The sequence below is a fragment of the Danio rerio genome, chromosome 8 (assembly GCF_052040795.2).
Source record: "Danio rerio strain M-AB ecotype USA chromosome 8, GRCz13ab, whole genome shotgun sequence".
NCBI lineage: Eukaryota > Metazoa > Chordata > Actinopteri > Cypriniformes > Danionidae > Danio > Danio rerio.
The window spans coordinates 19262017-19278266 of NC_141028.1; the positions used below are offsets into that span (position 1 = coordinate 19262017).

General features: G+C 36.8%; 1 long non-coding RNA gene across 7 annotated transcripts in view; it reads left to right on the forward strand.

The window, feature by feature from the left end:
• The first annotated feature begins 1146 nt into the window (after nt 1-1146).
• Nucleotides 1147-16250, forward strand: part of LOC137496334 (uncharacterized) — a 110538-nt gene continuing 95434 nt past the window's right edge. For all 7 annotated transcript variants that reach the window (XR_015497776.1, XR_015497777.1, XR_015497780.1 and 4 more), the window contains exons 1-2: nt 1147-1265; nt 6693-6816. This is a non-coding gene — a long non-coding RNA (uncharacterized LOC137496334). The remainder of the gene's footprint in view (nt 1266-6692; nt 6817-16250) is intronic.

Here is a 16250-nt window from a genome sequence, read left to right on the forward strand (position 1 = left end):
TGATTGATTGATTGATTGATTAATTGATTGATTGATTGATTGACTGATTGATTGATTGATTGATTGATTGATTGATTGATTGATTGATTGATTGATTGATTGATTGATTGATTGATTGATTGATTGATTGACTAATTGATTGATTGATTGAGGAAGACCTAAATAATTCAGATACTCAATGTCTATCTGAAATATAATTGTCAATTTAACTCTTAACTACCCCATTGCCACTACTTACTTGCCACTACTCTTCAGAAATGTTTGTAACAGTGCCCTATAATGAAAATCTGGGTATACCAAGGTGTAAAAATAAAAAAAAATAACAATAGATCAGTATATGGAAATGGGAATAATGTGAGCCTCAGACATTACTGTTTCCTCAATCTCATTTAAATTGCACGAGTGCAAAGCCCCGGTGGACAATATAGGACAATCAGAGGACAAAAAAAATTGTGATGAGACTCGGTGGCGATGTGTGACGATGACTGGGCCATGCTCTCCGGATTTGCATGTGTGCCTAATGGGCTGTATGCACAGCTAGGATTTTTCAACCAATGAATAACTTTCGATAAAAGCTTTATGTGACTATTTTTAATTTTTATTAGGTTTCTTTTCCAGCATCGATGCTGTAATGTACTTCAAAGTGTTTAAACGCAGGTGCCGTCATTAGTTGCTGGCTAGCGCAGATATTCCATTTAAAATATAGGGGTAAAATTAATTTCCATATTTTAAAGACATGGGGCGGAAAAATATCATTTAATGCAGTGCTTTTTTGTTTGGTCTGATATACACTGCATATCGTATCTCAGCCAGGCGGAGAAGACCACTGTTTTTTTTAAAGAATTCAGATCTAAAACGTGACGAGTTTGAATGATGACAATGGGCTATATGCACACGGACTTCTAATTTTCCAGTGAACTGTATTTCCATTACAAAATTGTCATGTTTAAGATTTCTTCACTGCCTGTTTGATATGCGATATGAAGTGATTCTCAGATCAGACTTGAAGGACTGCATTAAACTTGATAAGCAACACAGTTTTCTAGTGAGGTAACAATGCAAATTGTTTCCCCTTAGTTATTTTAAGCATATATTTCACTTACGATGTAAGTGGGACTTTTATTTTGATAACGCTTGCGCCAATTTGTTTACTGTGAGTTACTGAGCAACGACAGGACGAGACGCTTTTTAAACTTGCATCAGGACACAAAATACAAGATTTACATATTATACATTTATTCATCTCCAATCTGAAGAGGTATAAGGTATGTTTAGTTACATCTTTTAGTAATTTATTGTGTTTATTGAGAAATTTGATGCGTATGTTTCAACAAACACGTGTAGATTGCTGAATCATGTCAAATCACTCAGCTAAAAAGTCCTCTGTTCATGCAGAGGTTGATATTAATTCCTGGCTGTGTTTTCATTTACTATAGCTTGAAAATACAACGCGATACATATCTATCATTCTTTTGTCAAGTTTATTTAGAACTTAACTTTTATCCACAACATTGCTCTGATTGTTTCTATATTTCTCTCTCTCTCTGTGTGTGTGTGTGTGTGTGTGTGTGTGTGTGTGTGTGTGTGTGTGTGTGTGTGTGTGTGTGTGTGTGTGTTTGTGTGTGTGTAGGAGCAGCATGTCAGAGTGGAGCTCATTAATATTCACGACACAAGCCATATATGGTCAATTATAGACCTTCTGATTCTATGGCTATTTTTATAGAGTAATAGATGAGCTTATAAAACTGTTTCTAGAGATTTTTTATCTTACCCAAGCCATAAACCTACTATGTAGATATCAGAGAATATATGTTTAATTAAGTTATTTAGTTTTTAGTTATTTAACTTATTAAACCAAGGAAGTATATGGCACCTTTATTAGATTAAACATATAATAAACTTTATAAAAGATCACTTGCTTGTTTATATATTTTAATAAGTACAGACCAGGTTTTATATAAATAAATTAGTAAATACATATTTTATGGTGAATGGCATTGGAAAAGTATTTCATCCATATTTTAACATTTTTACGCAAAGTTTATTTGAATTATTTATTTGAATCGCTCCTATCATGCTAAATTAACTTTTGGAAGCTGTTTGGACAGAGTATACAAATTACAATATTGATTATAGTGCGTCCACAGTCATATTGGAGTGATATAAACACAAGTTTTTGTTTTTTTCTAATGTTTAAATAGGAACCACATTCCTGCAATTTTAAGGCCCACCACAGCTTGACATAGCCGTGCAGTTTTCCCCACCCACCAAATTGATTGACTGGCTCATATTAACATGTCTCCATTGTAATGCGTATAAACATGTCATTAAGACAGGATTTGCAAAGAAAATGGGATTAAATTATCTGTTTCAACTATCTGTGGTATGTAGCTGCACCTCAAGAATGACTTTTAAAAGTTTAAAACTTTTGTAAAACAGTGCGGGATTGCAATAAAGTCTGTAAAATCCATATGCAATTCATAACTACTAGGGGTGTCAAAATTAATTGTTTCTTCGGTGCATCGCGATGCAGACGCGGACAATTCGGTATTGCTAAACTAATAATCATAACCGGTTATTATGTAGTGACGTCATTTATCTCATATGCACTATGTCTATGGTGAGGGAGGCGAGTATTTACAACACTCCAACTACTTAAAACTGCAAAAACTGCACAATTTCAGTGCGTGTGTGTTTTCTAGATAGTCTTTCACTGACAGCTATTTCACAGCGATTGTGAGAATGAAAGTAAACCCCATTTTCTCTCTCTCTCTCTCTCTCTCTCTCCCACTGTGGCCCATTTGACCTGCTAGTGTGACTTTCCTCTCCTCTCGGCTGTTACAGCGATACATCTGGATACAGACACGATCACTTTTCTGTACAGTTTTCTCCACCGTGTCTATCATGGATCAGCTGTGATCGCCGCTGCCGTTTATCAGTGTCACTCATTTGTGAAGAGCGCCAGCGTGCAAGAGCCAATCACAGCTCTTTCTGTTGAGTGTGTCACCAATCAAAGGGGTGTAAGAGAACTTGGTAGACAAGGATCAGAAAGCGAGCGAGATATTTATATTTGTTTATATTATTTGCCATAAATGTTCATGTTGTTTAAAGTTTATTTATCTGACTGTTTGTATTAAAGAACAAAATTGTATTACAAATAGTATATAAATATAAATATATTTATACATTTTAATACAAGAATTGCTGCTGTGAAAAAAATATAAAACTGTGTCGTTGATGCACTAAGATATCGAATTGAACCGAATCGATGGCATGATAATCAGAACCGAACCGTGAGACCAGTGTAGGTTCACAGCTCTGAAAACTACCGGAATTACCACAGCTGTATAGTGTCAGTACAACAACAACTGAGGATGCTTCAATCACACAACAAGAGTCAGGTTTATCTGACATAATGAAGGTGAAGCAGACATGCATGTCAGAATAGTGGACTGGGAGAATTAGCTCATTTGCATTTAAAGGCGCAGCCTAAAAGAAAAGCTACAATTTTCTCTGACCCCAAAAATGACATTTTCTACAGTCTATAATAAATGATCTGATGGGTATTTTGAGCGGAAAATTTACAGGCACATTCTGGAGACAAATACTTATCTTACATCTTGTAAAAAGGAATAAAGAAGGAGTTTTTTAAGTAAACACTTTATATACCTGTAATTTGCAATCACTTTTGAAATGTAAAATTTGATATTGACACCAACATGGGAACTATATATAAAAACTTGCACTTAAGTTAAATAAAGAAATTTGTTAAAAGAAAAAAAATGCATAGAAACCTACATTGATCTCCCTGGAATTGTAGTTAGCATATCAAACAGTTTTACAACACTCGAAGCACAAAAGGCGCATATATCTCTTGATCATGGAAACCAATGCTGGTACATTATCTGCATTCATGAACATAATTCCCAACACTCTGCATGAATGAGGCATGAATCAGATATGTTTCTCTGACAGCTCGGTGGCACCGTCTGACTTAGCCTGCATTATTTATATCCTCCAGTCATGCATAGGATGGAGTCAATTAATAGATACTGTATGTCCATTGATACCATCTCTGGAGAATGTAAGACAATGCTTACTGGTTATCAATACCCGTCACTCATTGGCTCTAGAGCCAATTTATCAGTTTGTTATAAAGTTGCCATGATCCCAATCTATTGGGCTCATTGAATAACTGACTGGAGCTTTAAAACAAACATCCCATCACATGCTGTGAAGAGGAGGTGTAGTGGAGGATGCTTGGCTTGTTTTGTTATGTGCTTGATTATTTTGCATGTAGGCATCTTCGTTTTTTCTGTTTATTGTTGCATTGGGAATTATGCATTCAAATTTGTATTGTTTTATATGCTGAAATTGGTATCTGTGTCAAGTTTTATTTTAAAGATTTAGACAAATAACAAATGTGGCGGCGCGGTAGTTCAGTCATTAGAACTTTCACCTCACAGCAAGAAAGACACTGGTTTGAGGTCTGGGCCAGACATCGGGGTTGATTTATATCACCTATATTGGCAAGAAGCTTTGTATCATCACTGAGCTGTCAGTTGTCCCCATAGCAACAAAAAAGGCTAACTTAGCAACCATTTTAAAACAGCAATATCTCTACATCAGAGCATCGTAGGGACCTTGGTATTAGCTTGTTTGACTCAAGCTAGCAATGTAGGACTTCCTGTGTAGTATGCATGGTAACCATGATTAGCCAAATGCTAATAATGATTAGCTACAAGCTAGTAATGATTATCTAGTGCAATAACATATGCTAGAAATGTATTAGAATTTGACGAAACATGTACATGAGGTTTGCCATTTAGGAACCCAGTTTATGTTAGCAACTGCTTGGCTACCACCTAGCAATGCTATACACATTTTAGCAACTGCCTAGCATTCACTTAGCGACCACTGTGCTTGCTGCCAACTGCCAGTCCTAGTGCAGTCACGTTCAAAGTTTGTCAATCGATCACGATCAAAGTTTGTCAATGAACTTTAGGTTCTAGTTAAAAATTGCAGTTTAAATGCTCAGCAAATTTAATAATTTATGAACCAAATGAGCCAAAAGACCCAAACTACAAGTGCAACCACATCCTTAGAAAGCATTTAATCTAACAAAGGCCATTAAATCTGGTCCAACTATAAAACAAAACAAAATTATCAAGTTTCCAAGACTCTTGAACATCTTTCAATATCCAGTGCCATGCATTTCAGAAATGTTGGCATATCCAGCAATTAGTTTTTCCTTGGAAGCACTCATTATATCAAGTACCTTGTAAACATGACTTTGTTGTTGACGGAGTGATAAAAACAGTTTTGAATCCTAGAAATTACACTTAAGTCGGCCAATCTAATCAGGACTGACAAGTGACTTGGATTTCAGCCAGCGATTGCCATTTTTTGTGCGTGATATGGATCAGATGGTCAGTGAATGATGCATTGGCAGGCTGTCTGAGGCTGATAAATTGGTATGTTCTTCTTATAGCATCAGTAATGGACATGGGATTAAAATTGTCTGTTGATTTCTGGCTGTGGATATGTAAAATAATATGTGCACATGGGAAAAAACAATGTACTAAACATTTCTGAATTATACTGTAGAGTATATGTTAAGCCCTGATTATACACCTTGTATTTACAGTGGATGTCTTTTTGCTCAAGTAGACAAGAGTTAAACAATCCCTTTTACACCCAACTCTGTGGGTTTGTGTTAGAATCAGAACTAGAGAGAGAACATTGTGTTTAACTTTAACCTTCAAGCCAACCTACCAATTTTCAGATGGGAGATTTTAAATTCTGTCTGACACATTTGAAGAACATCTCCTGCAATATTTAAGAAAAGATGTGGTCTTTTGTAACTATTCAATCTGGCCACATGAGCTTTTACACTGTGAAAGCAATCCAGTCAAATGCATTTTTAGCTAGCCCAGAAAATGGATGAAAACGAACAAGCTCAAAATGTTATTGCCCTTGTTTACTTAACATTATCCACTTGGGATTGGGTCAACAAAAACAAAAAACTGCACATAAGAAAAAACATTCACCTGACCACATTCTACCAAAAAGAAAAAGTAATTAAAAGAATAATAAAAACAACATTAATTTCCCACTAACATTTGAGCAAGTTCTTAAGGATGGCTAAGTCGTTTCTTTAGCGGATTGCTTGTATGTGAGCTCATAGCAAGACCAGCTGATCCTCACAGATTTAAAACGCTCTAGTGTTCGTGTAACTCTTTACACTTAAACAGCAGTAAAGTTTGGTGAACTGATGACATTGATGGCCAATCACAGTCATTCCTGTTCACAAATGTTAGCGGGAAATGGAAAGTTTTAAAATTTTAGTACCGATTAGTATTGTGACAACATTAATGTGCAGTATATGTTCATAAAACATTTTTGGAGAGAGCCAAATACATACCAGAAGCTACGTTTTTTGCAGGCTGCTGTTAACTGACTGACTGACTGACTGACAGACCGACCGATTTTCCCCCACCCTTCCCCTTACCTAAACTCAACCAATGGTGTTTTAAAAAGCACAGATTGCCCTGCCCACACCCTTCCCTAAACCCAACCGTAGTGTGTTGGAAAGCAGTTCAGAAAAAGAAAAGCCCTTGTCTGATTTTTACCACGTTTTTAGATTTTACCACATTCTCACCCTGTTATTTACTTGTTTATTTATTTTTTAGCTTTTGTCTTGGATACCTGCTTTCTGGTACTGTTGTTCACTGAACTCGAACCCCGTTGTCGTGGTCAACTCCGCTCTGTCTTACCGGATAAACTGATAACAGCGGGAAAGACGTCCATATAAAGGTAAGCGGTCAGCTGGTAAGTGAGAAAAGGAATGGCATCATACCGCCCCGTATTGTTCGTTTTAATAATGAAATGCAGCCATTTTACATAATTTGTGATTTATATAGGGCTACGTTTTCAGAATGAGCCTATGTTGCAATTTTGACAATACTCACGGATGCCTATAGAATGAACACAAACATGTGTATTATCATTTTCATAAATGCACTGCTTTATATAGATAACAATAGCTACGTTCTCATCCACCTATTTTTATGCAGATTTTGGATATGCGCAGAAAAATCAGTTGATTGAAACGAAGGCTGAGCACACTGTAAAACATCTGAATTGTTGTATTGGTCATTCCAAAACGCCTTAACCATTTCAGTATTAGTGTTATTATATTATTAAACCTCCAGAACTGTCAAGAGATTCTGTGCTTTGCGTCTGACGCCTTCAAACTCCACCACATGTCCTTGCGTGTCGGCATTTGTCTTCTGAGGCTTCTTATTTATTAAATGAAGAAAAGATTCATGCAGCTTCTCCTACCGCAGCCAATTCAGCTTTCACTGTTGATATTTGGTGCCAGTTATTTAGTAAGTGACAATTTTGTTCTCTTTGATGCGTTGGATGGAAACAGTGCTTTATTCGCACGTCTGTAATGCGATAATCCAATTTTACGCATAAAGTAAATTCGCATTTTTGGAGGAAAAAATAGCTAATTGCAACAATTTTGTTTGCAATATTTTTCGCTTTAAAATCTGTTTTCAAAAGTTAGTGTTTCCAAGCCCCGAAGTACCAATATCGCACAAAAAAAGTTTCCTGTTTTTAGTTATAAATTTGTGTTCTGTAAATGCCCCCTTCAACAAGCATGCTTTTCTTTTTTTCTTGTTCCTCTAGGGAAGTTGCATTAAAAATGTATTGAGTTAAAAAATCAAAGGCAGCACACACAGTATGCAAAGGCATGAGTATTCTAATAATCATTGTAGATGGTAAACTTAACGGCGAAGCCCTTTTCTGAATGCAAATATTATTTGAGAGATCCTGTCAGTATATCATGACTGCGTGTGTTCCTGGCTCTCTGACAGTAATGAGGAACAGAGCTGGTTTCTATGGTTTCTGTGGGAGCGGTTGAGGGCACAGACTGACACCGGTAATGATTACTGACACTCATCCAGCCAGGAGAACAACAGCAGCTGTGTGTGTGTGTGCGAGACACAGACAGACAGACAGCGAAACCTCAAGAGTTGTCGGAAAGTGTACGGAAAAGGAAGACAGAGACAACCTGAGAGAAAGAGAGGAAGACAGGCAGACAGCGAGACAGACGTGACAGTCAGAACTAATGGGTATACAACGTGTGTGTAACTCCTGTCAGACACTGTAGTACTGTGGCTAATGATGCGTCCTGTCAGTCCATTATCCATTAGAAACCACACTTCCTGTCTTCAAATATACCGTACACACACATGCTGACCTGGTTGCCTGGCAGGACTGTTACTGTTATTCACAGGGTTAGCCTACCACATACAGTATGTGGCATTCTGTATACGGAGACAGCAAAATAAACAAGACAATATTCTGTGGAATAATGAATAGAAAAGACTGCATACCTGCCTAATGATTGACAGCTGAGCAACCAACTGACCTGATCTGTTTGTGGCTTCCACAGCTGCAGATCTCTCTGGCAATGTATATAGGATAAGGGAAGACATACAGAGAAATGTCACATATTTACATTATATGAGTATAGCCGACAATCCTTTATTTCAGTTTATAATATGACTGCATCACTGAAATACATTTGCATTATTTACATTATTATGAATTAATATACTGTTTATTGTCAACTACATATCTACTTTGACAGTAGACAGCTTGCTCCTTATGGACAGATTTAGTAAAAAAAAAAACAACAACTGAGCTTTATTAATAACTTCATAACTATACTAAAGACCAGTTCTAAAATTTTAATTGATTATAAATCAATGTGAATTTAGAAAATTTAGAACGAAAACTATACATTTAAAGGTTTATTTCGCCTAAAAATTACAGTTTTCCTAATTCTCACCCTCAAGGCATTCCAGTTACCATCTTTCATCTTCGAAATACAAGCTAAGATATTGTTTCAGATGAAATCTGAGAGCTCCCTCATCTTCCTTTGACCGTAATGGTCCTGACTCACTCGGTTGCACCACTGACGAATTACCTCAAATCCACTGTGCTTTATTTAAATTGAGGGATTCGCACACTGGCATCTGGGGTATACTGCCACAGCCATATCATCCTGCAGCCTAAAACTGGTTACTCACTAAAGCTAACTAGGTTGCTGTTGGAAGTGGTGTTAGTGAGGCCAGCACAGGGCTATTTCTAATGCCCCAGTAGGGTAAAGGGCACTGTCTTTCGAATGAGATGTTAAATCGAGGTCTTGACTCTCTGTGGTAATTAAAAATCCCATTTCACTTCTTGTAAAGAGTAGGGGTGTAACCCTGGTATCCTGGCCCTTACCGATCATGACCTCCCAACCCTTCCCCTCCACTGAATTGGCTCGTTCACTGTCGCTCCACTTCCCCATAACTGGTGTGTGGTGAGTGCACTGGTGCCAATATCATGTGGCTGTACTAACGATACTAACTATAACTATACTATACTAACTAGTTGTTATTGCACTTAAAAGTGTTGTCATAGCTAAAATTTTTTTTTGATTGAATCACTGAATACACATGGGCTATTTTGGCCAAGTTTTTGGTACCTTTCTGAGCAATGAAAGAGCTGGGACCATTGCTGCCTATGGTGAATCAAGAAGCTCTTGGATTTTATCCAAAATATCTTTAAAAATTTACAATAAATGTATGTTCTGAAGATGATTGAAGGTCTTTGGGGTTTGAAATGCCATTAGAGTGATCAATAGTAGAATTTTCAGTTTTTATTAAACTATGTTATTAAAAGTTATGTTACTATCTGTTGGTATGAATGCTATTGTTGTTACAGTTTCACATCTCTTATAAATATGTACCATAGTTTCATTGTAATAAAATATAGTAACCATCCGGTGTTACGGTGGCTCAGTGATTAGCATTGTCACCTCACAGCAAGAAGGTTGCTGGTTCGAGTCCCGGCTGGACCAGGTGTTTCTGTGTGGAGTTTGCATGTTCTCCCCATGTTTGCATGGGTTTTCTCCTGGTGCTCCAGTTTTCCCCACAGTCCAAAGACATGCAGTATAAGGTGAATTGGATAAACTAAATTGCCTTTAGTGTATGAATGGGAGAATGTGTGGGTATTGTGGCTGGAAGGGCATAAATATCAAAGTAATTAGAGGTTCATTCTGCTGTGGTGATCTCTACTAAAACAGGGAATAAGCTGAAGGAAAGTGAGTGAGTGTAGAGTAGTGGATTTTTTGGTGCATTTATAACCACAGTTTTATTACAAACAACTTTTATTGGTTGTATTTTTGAAAAATCAATGTTTGATTTGTGGATTAATTACACCACAGTATTTTTTTTTTATTGTAACCACTTTAGTATGTTAAAGAGTAAATGCTAAACAAGATTTTCATTTTCTAAACGGCAAAACAAACTTGCATTATCTACTTTTCGGCACCATTTGTCAAATCCTCAAAATTCAAGGTCTGAGAATCAGTTCATCTACGTTTTTATGATGAATAATTAGTTTCAAATCCTTTAAATTGTAATTATGGAAGTCTTAACAGCTGTAATTGAATTAAGCCAGTTCAGTCCGTGAATTAATGTTTGTTGAGGAAACACACTACGACCAGATGAATAGTATCATCTAGAGTTGGGTCGATAGATGATGCCATTGTCCTTCGCTGATGGCTGATGGACATCATTATGCTGAGCCAACATCGCGATCCTTCGCCTCGCCCACATCGCAGCAGCAATCCGCTTGAGAAAAATACTTACGGCCCCATTTACACTAATACATCCTAGTTTTAAAATGGCAATTTAGAACGAAAACGATCCACATCCACACTAGCGTTTCATCTAGCATTTCTGAAAAACCCTCCTTCCACTCTATACTGCTGAAACCCCACATCAAGTGACCACACACACAAACTCTGCAGGGTATGCGCGCGTCTGATCTCCAGCAGTCTGCGGGAGCTTTGAGGAGTGCACGTCGGACAGTTTATTAAAGATTAACCACTGTATCGCGTCTCACTGTAGTTGTTAAATGTGATATTTAATTAATCTTGTCTCTATCTAACAACTCATTGGTCTTTTTTTAATCTATCAGGTAACGTGTCACAGCGTCAGTACACTGCTTCAATCTTTCGCTTTCACGCTTGTACTTAATAATTTTAGCGAAAACCTCAGATACTGTTGGTTGGTTCCTGTTGGTTGTGCACCTTTTTTATGTACCAAGTTTGTCGACGCCAGTATAACGACACAGATCAATCTGCCTATTCAGTTCTGCAGAAAAAGTGATTGACAGGTGATAATTTGTGTGTAACTTTTTTTTATTTATTTATAATTTGGTTATGGGTAAAACAAAGACCATGAGGGTCAGGTAGTTGAAACGGTAGGCTACAAATAATAAATTCATTATGAATTAATTAATTATTCATGTATATAATTAATTCACTACCGCCTATGACGACGATGCCATCGTCCATCACAATGTTTCACATTAGACATCGTTCGATACCAAATTGGTCGACATCGCCCAACTCTAGTACAATCTATAGGTGTTGATAGAGAATTCAGTGTATCTACAATGCCTTTCATAAACAATGCTAAAACTATGCATTAGCTATTTACTGTTCGCGCCAGTAGTTAAATTCTTTTCACTCGAATCCAAATCTCCACTTAAGCTCTAATCCTAATTATTCACTTCGTTGTATTGATTCATTTCATGTCATGAGACGGCTTCTGTTGTAAACTGCAGACTCTTTCAGACATAAAAAAAAAAAAAGATTTAAAAGAAACTCTAATAAGATTCTTCCATACCCTTCAATTTGTGAATGAACCTTTCAAGTGACCTCAGGGAATCGATTCAACAGAAAAAGAATCAGAATCGATATATATATATATATATATATATATATATATATATATATATATATATATATATATATATATATATATATATAAAGTTATGAAATAAATATGTAAAAATATAAGTAGACTATGACACCATAGGTTATTTGTTGTTGTGTGTATGGAATAATTCAAGGGTCAAATAAAGGGTTCTGAGAGACACAAACGAAGATATATTTGGACATACTCTTTTTTTTTTTTTTTACTCTACACAATGACAGCCAATACATACCAGAGAAATAATGTATTCAGACTGAATAAAATTTAGTGATTTTATATTATTATTTATGTACTACTCCATATCTGACAAAAGACCAGTAACAAACGTTTACCAACTGCTTACAATGAATCCTGTGCAGCAAAACGCCACCCACAATATCTTCAGAAAATGTAAACATCTATTTTTAACATACTGTACACTGTGACAATCAATTTGCAATTATCACATTAAATTGATAAGTGAGAGCTGGAGAAGGCTGTGTGAACTAGGCTTTGCGTAGTGTTTGACTATGAATGTGTGGGTGTGGCTGTTCATCCATTACAGGTGTGTGAGTGTGTTGGTGAGTGGGTTCACATTATGAGTATCTGGGTGTTTGTGAGCATGTGTGTCAGTTAGTGCTGTCAAGTGGGTGTAGGTCATGTGTGTGTGCTGTGGTGTGTGGGGGGAGGCCAGGTTAGTGGGTTACAGTCGTGTGTGTGTGTGTGTGTGTGTGTGTATATGTGTGTGTGTGTGTGAGTGGGTTGCTCTGTTAATGCAGCTCTATTGGCAGTCCTCCAGAATACTGGAGTCTGTGTGGTGATCTGTTCTGCTTTCTGAAATATCGATCACACCAGCAGCCAGAGGCGATTCAGACACACTATTTAGACATACAAAAATACAGGCGGATTCCATTAGCAAGATATAGTTTTATAATAGCATACTGCAGTGTTCATTTTACAAATGTGATGCAAAGAATCAAGAATTATAGTGATAATGGGAACTATAACAATACAGCGCTTAGGAATGTACTGTACAGTGCTCAGCATAATTGAGGAGACCCCATTTTGAAAGTGAATGTTTTTATCCATCTCTCAGTGAATATAGGCAATGCATTTTAACAAAACTTATTTATTAAACAAAATATTTATATATTTATTAAAATAGCATTTTAGTCACCAAACATATTTAGAAATAGAAAGATAATCCATTTAAATCCAAGCAAAATATTGCAAAAAAAAAAATTACCTGCAAAACTTCAGCTAAACTCTTCAATTTTTTTTGCGTCCCTTGACTTTTCCTCTTTTTCAAATTTGTATTTCAAGAGCCGCTATTATGGGTTTTTGAAAATAACCTTCCATGCAGTGTGTAACACAACTCTAAGTGAAGTGAAATATCCAGCTAAGGCTTAAATTTGAAAGTGCATCGTGTTTAAAACTGTTGATTCACATATAAAAGAGTTGAATCAGAGTGGTTCAAATTAATTGTGGGGTAACGAGTCTTTAGCTTTGTTGGCGTGATGTCGATATGGAACTCAAGCCCCGCCCATTTGTTGCATGCGCAGACCTGGGAAAATTGAAACCCCTGGCCCGCCCACAAACACTGTAGAAAGAAAAAGAGGAAGACAAACACTTTAGCAGATTTTGGTTGAATCATGTCACGAAGACACTGTGCTCTGAAGTGTGAGGAAAAGTTAGTGGTATTTCCCTATCCAAAGTTTATTATTGCAAAAATACCTCAGCATTAAAGCCCCAGTCTTGTGCTGTGTTCTTGTCATTTTTCTGACGAGTGCTTCAGCAATCTACAAGCTTACAATAGTGGATTCGTAGGCCGTTTATTAAAGAAGAGATCAGAAATGACTACTGATGCATGGGACTTGTCAGAGCTTGACAGTAACACAATTTGTGGATCAGTTTCTTCCTCCATTTTACAAGTGTAAGTAACTTAAATGTGATTAAAATGGTTGCCTTCTTGTTTTCTCTAGCTTGCAAATTATGTAATTAATTGTGTTTTGTTACTTGTAATAACTCCACGCGACTTGTTTTTTGTCTGGTTAACTCTTTATATTCTTATATTGCGTCTAAAACCACATTGAAAACACCACACATACCGTTTTGTTTACGGATTTAAACATGTTTGTTAGCTCACGATCTACTGCCGTTTGTCATTGCTATTTCCAACATCAGTTGTTCCTACACACTTCAAGTTTTAAAATAGTTCAGCTTTTGCCACTGTGTGGATTAATACAGAATGTCTGTCACTGTTTTTACTTTTGGTTTAGAATAGAGCAATATGCTGGTGTTTAACTGCATTGCTTTAATGCATTGGGCTTACACATACACTGCACTCTGACTACTTCAATATTGTTGATAAGCCTTGGTGAGCATTTTTCTCTGTCTCGCTGTGAACGCAGTCGACAAATCGCAACAGACTGGGTCATCTGACCAATCTGCGCAGATTAGTCTTGCGTTAAGGAAGGGTTTGGGAACAAATGAATCGCTGAAGGAATCATATGGGAGTCATTGGGATAATTAGATAAAAATAAATGCACATTATAAGACAATGAAAGTGCTTTTTGACCTTGCAAGCATATCAGCCTGTTGTTGGAGACCCCCAAAACCAAAAATATGACTTTTTTTTAATGCATAGTAGAGGCTCTTTAATATTTTTCTATAACATATAAATTTGGCTGTGCTAGTTTTTGGACCGTTATCGTAAGTTATTTTGTTAGATAAGCTCCAGATTTGGATTCAGTACTGACTAAAGCCTGGTTTATACTTCTGCGTCAAGTGACCGGCGTAACCCATGGCGCATGCAACGCGCGTGGCTGTGCATTTATACTTCTGCGCGCTGTCTCTGTTGGTCTGCATTAACACTTCTGAAACGCTAGTTGGCAGTGAGTTGTAAATGTTCCTTTGTGTCGAGTTTCTTCGCTGCTTTTTTGCTTTTCCTGAACACTTCCGGGATGTACAAGTGGCTCAAACTCGCTCATTTTGAGGCAGGAACCGGCGGACATGAAACAACTTTAACTATGAGGTAAACACAAAACAAAACTTTCCATCCAGCTCCTTCACGGCACTCCACACTTGTAAACAATCGCTTCATCAGGCTCGCACCATTCACGCGGCTCTCAGTCCCGCCCAGACTCGTCAGCACTACCGAGCCGACCAATCACAGAGCTCACGCTGCGGCCACGGCGAAGGGCTATGCGTCAGCGCCGTAGCATATGCCGGCATTTGACGCAGAAGTATAAATCAGCCTTAATGTATATGCACAAATCTAATATACATAGCTTTCTGTTAAAAAAATTAATTTAAAAGATAGATTTGTGAGGGATGTACTTATGTATGCTGAGCACTGTATTTTACCATGTTTTTAGTCACTTATTATATGGAAATTGATTTTGTATTATATTGCTATGCTTTTGTATAAGCATCATAATGCATTTGTATATTTAAAAAAATGTATGAACTTTATATAAATCAAATAGTCAATAAAATAAGTTAATAATAAAAAATGTATCACAGTTGACTGTTTTAAACACTTAAAATGAATTGTTTAAAAAGAAATATGTGGCTGATTTAATATAAAATATGCTGAAAAGGAAATATTTTAAGTTGTAATAATATGTCACAAGAATACTGTTTTTTTTTTTTTTTTTTTTTTTTTACAGACACTCAAATATACGACTTGTGGCAGTATAGGGCTAGCAGGTATTTAGTTAATAGACTGATGTCAATTATACATTGAATATGAAAACATAATTATTATACAAAGAAAGAAATTCATAGCTCCCACAAAAGAAATAAGTGCATTTATGACCAGAAATGATGAACGATAGATGTGAGAAAGAAATGAAAGTGTCAGCCTACAGGTTAATTATAGTGGATAACTGTGTCACAGCATGTGTGTGTAGATAGGGTTCATGACACCACTGATAACCTCTTTCATTACCTTAGTGTGTGTCAGAGAGAGAGAAAGACAGAGAAGCTCTTAATTTGCTTTACACACATCCAGCTCACTTTGATACATTTTTTAATAGGCCTCTGCGTCTCATCCAGAGAACTGTCTGATTCCCCCCTCAATTCTTGTCCTTCCCAATTAATCCTCTTTTTTATTTTTGGAGTGTTTCTCATCTCATCGGGCTGTCTCTCGCTCTTCATATTCCCTGTCGAGAGTGTGCAGCCCACGTTCACTTTTCTAACTCAGAGTCTGTTCATCCCACACGTGGAGAGAAAGATTGAGATGGAGGAGAGACGAGCGCAGCGTGTGGTACGTCCCATGTGACGCATGGAAAGCCAGACAACAGGATTCCTTTTTCAAATCTGCGGGATAAATCTTGTGTATCTTCACAAGAGCTTGTATGCATTACTGATTAAAAACTGAGCAAAAAGCCGCAACTAACCGTGAATAGGTGTAAAAAATGC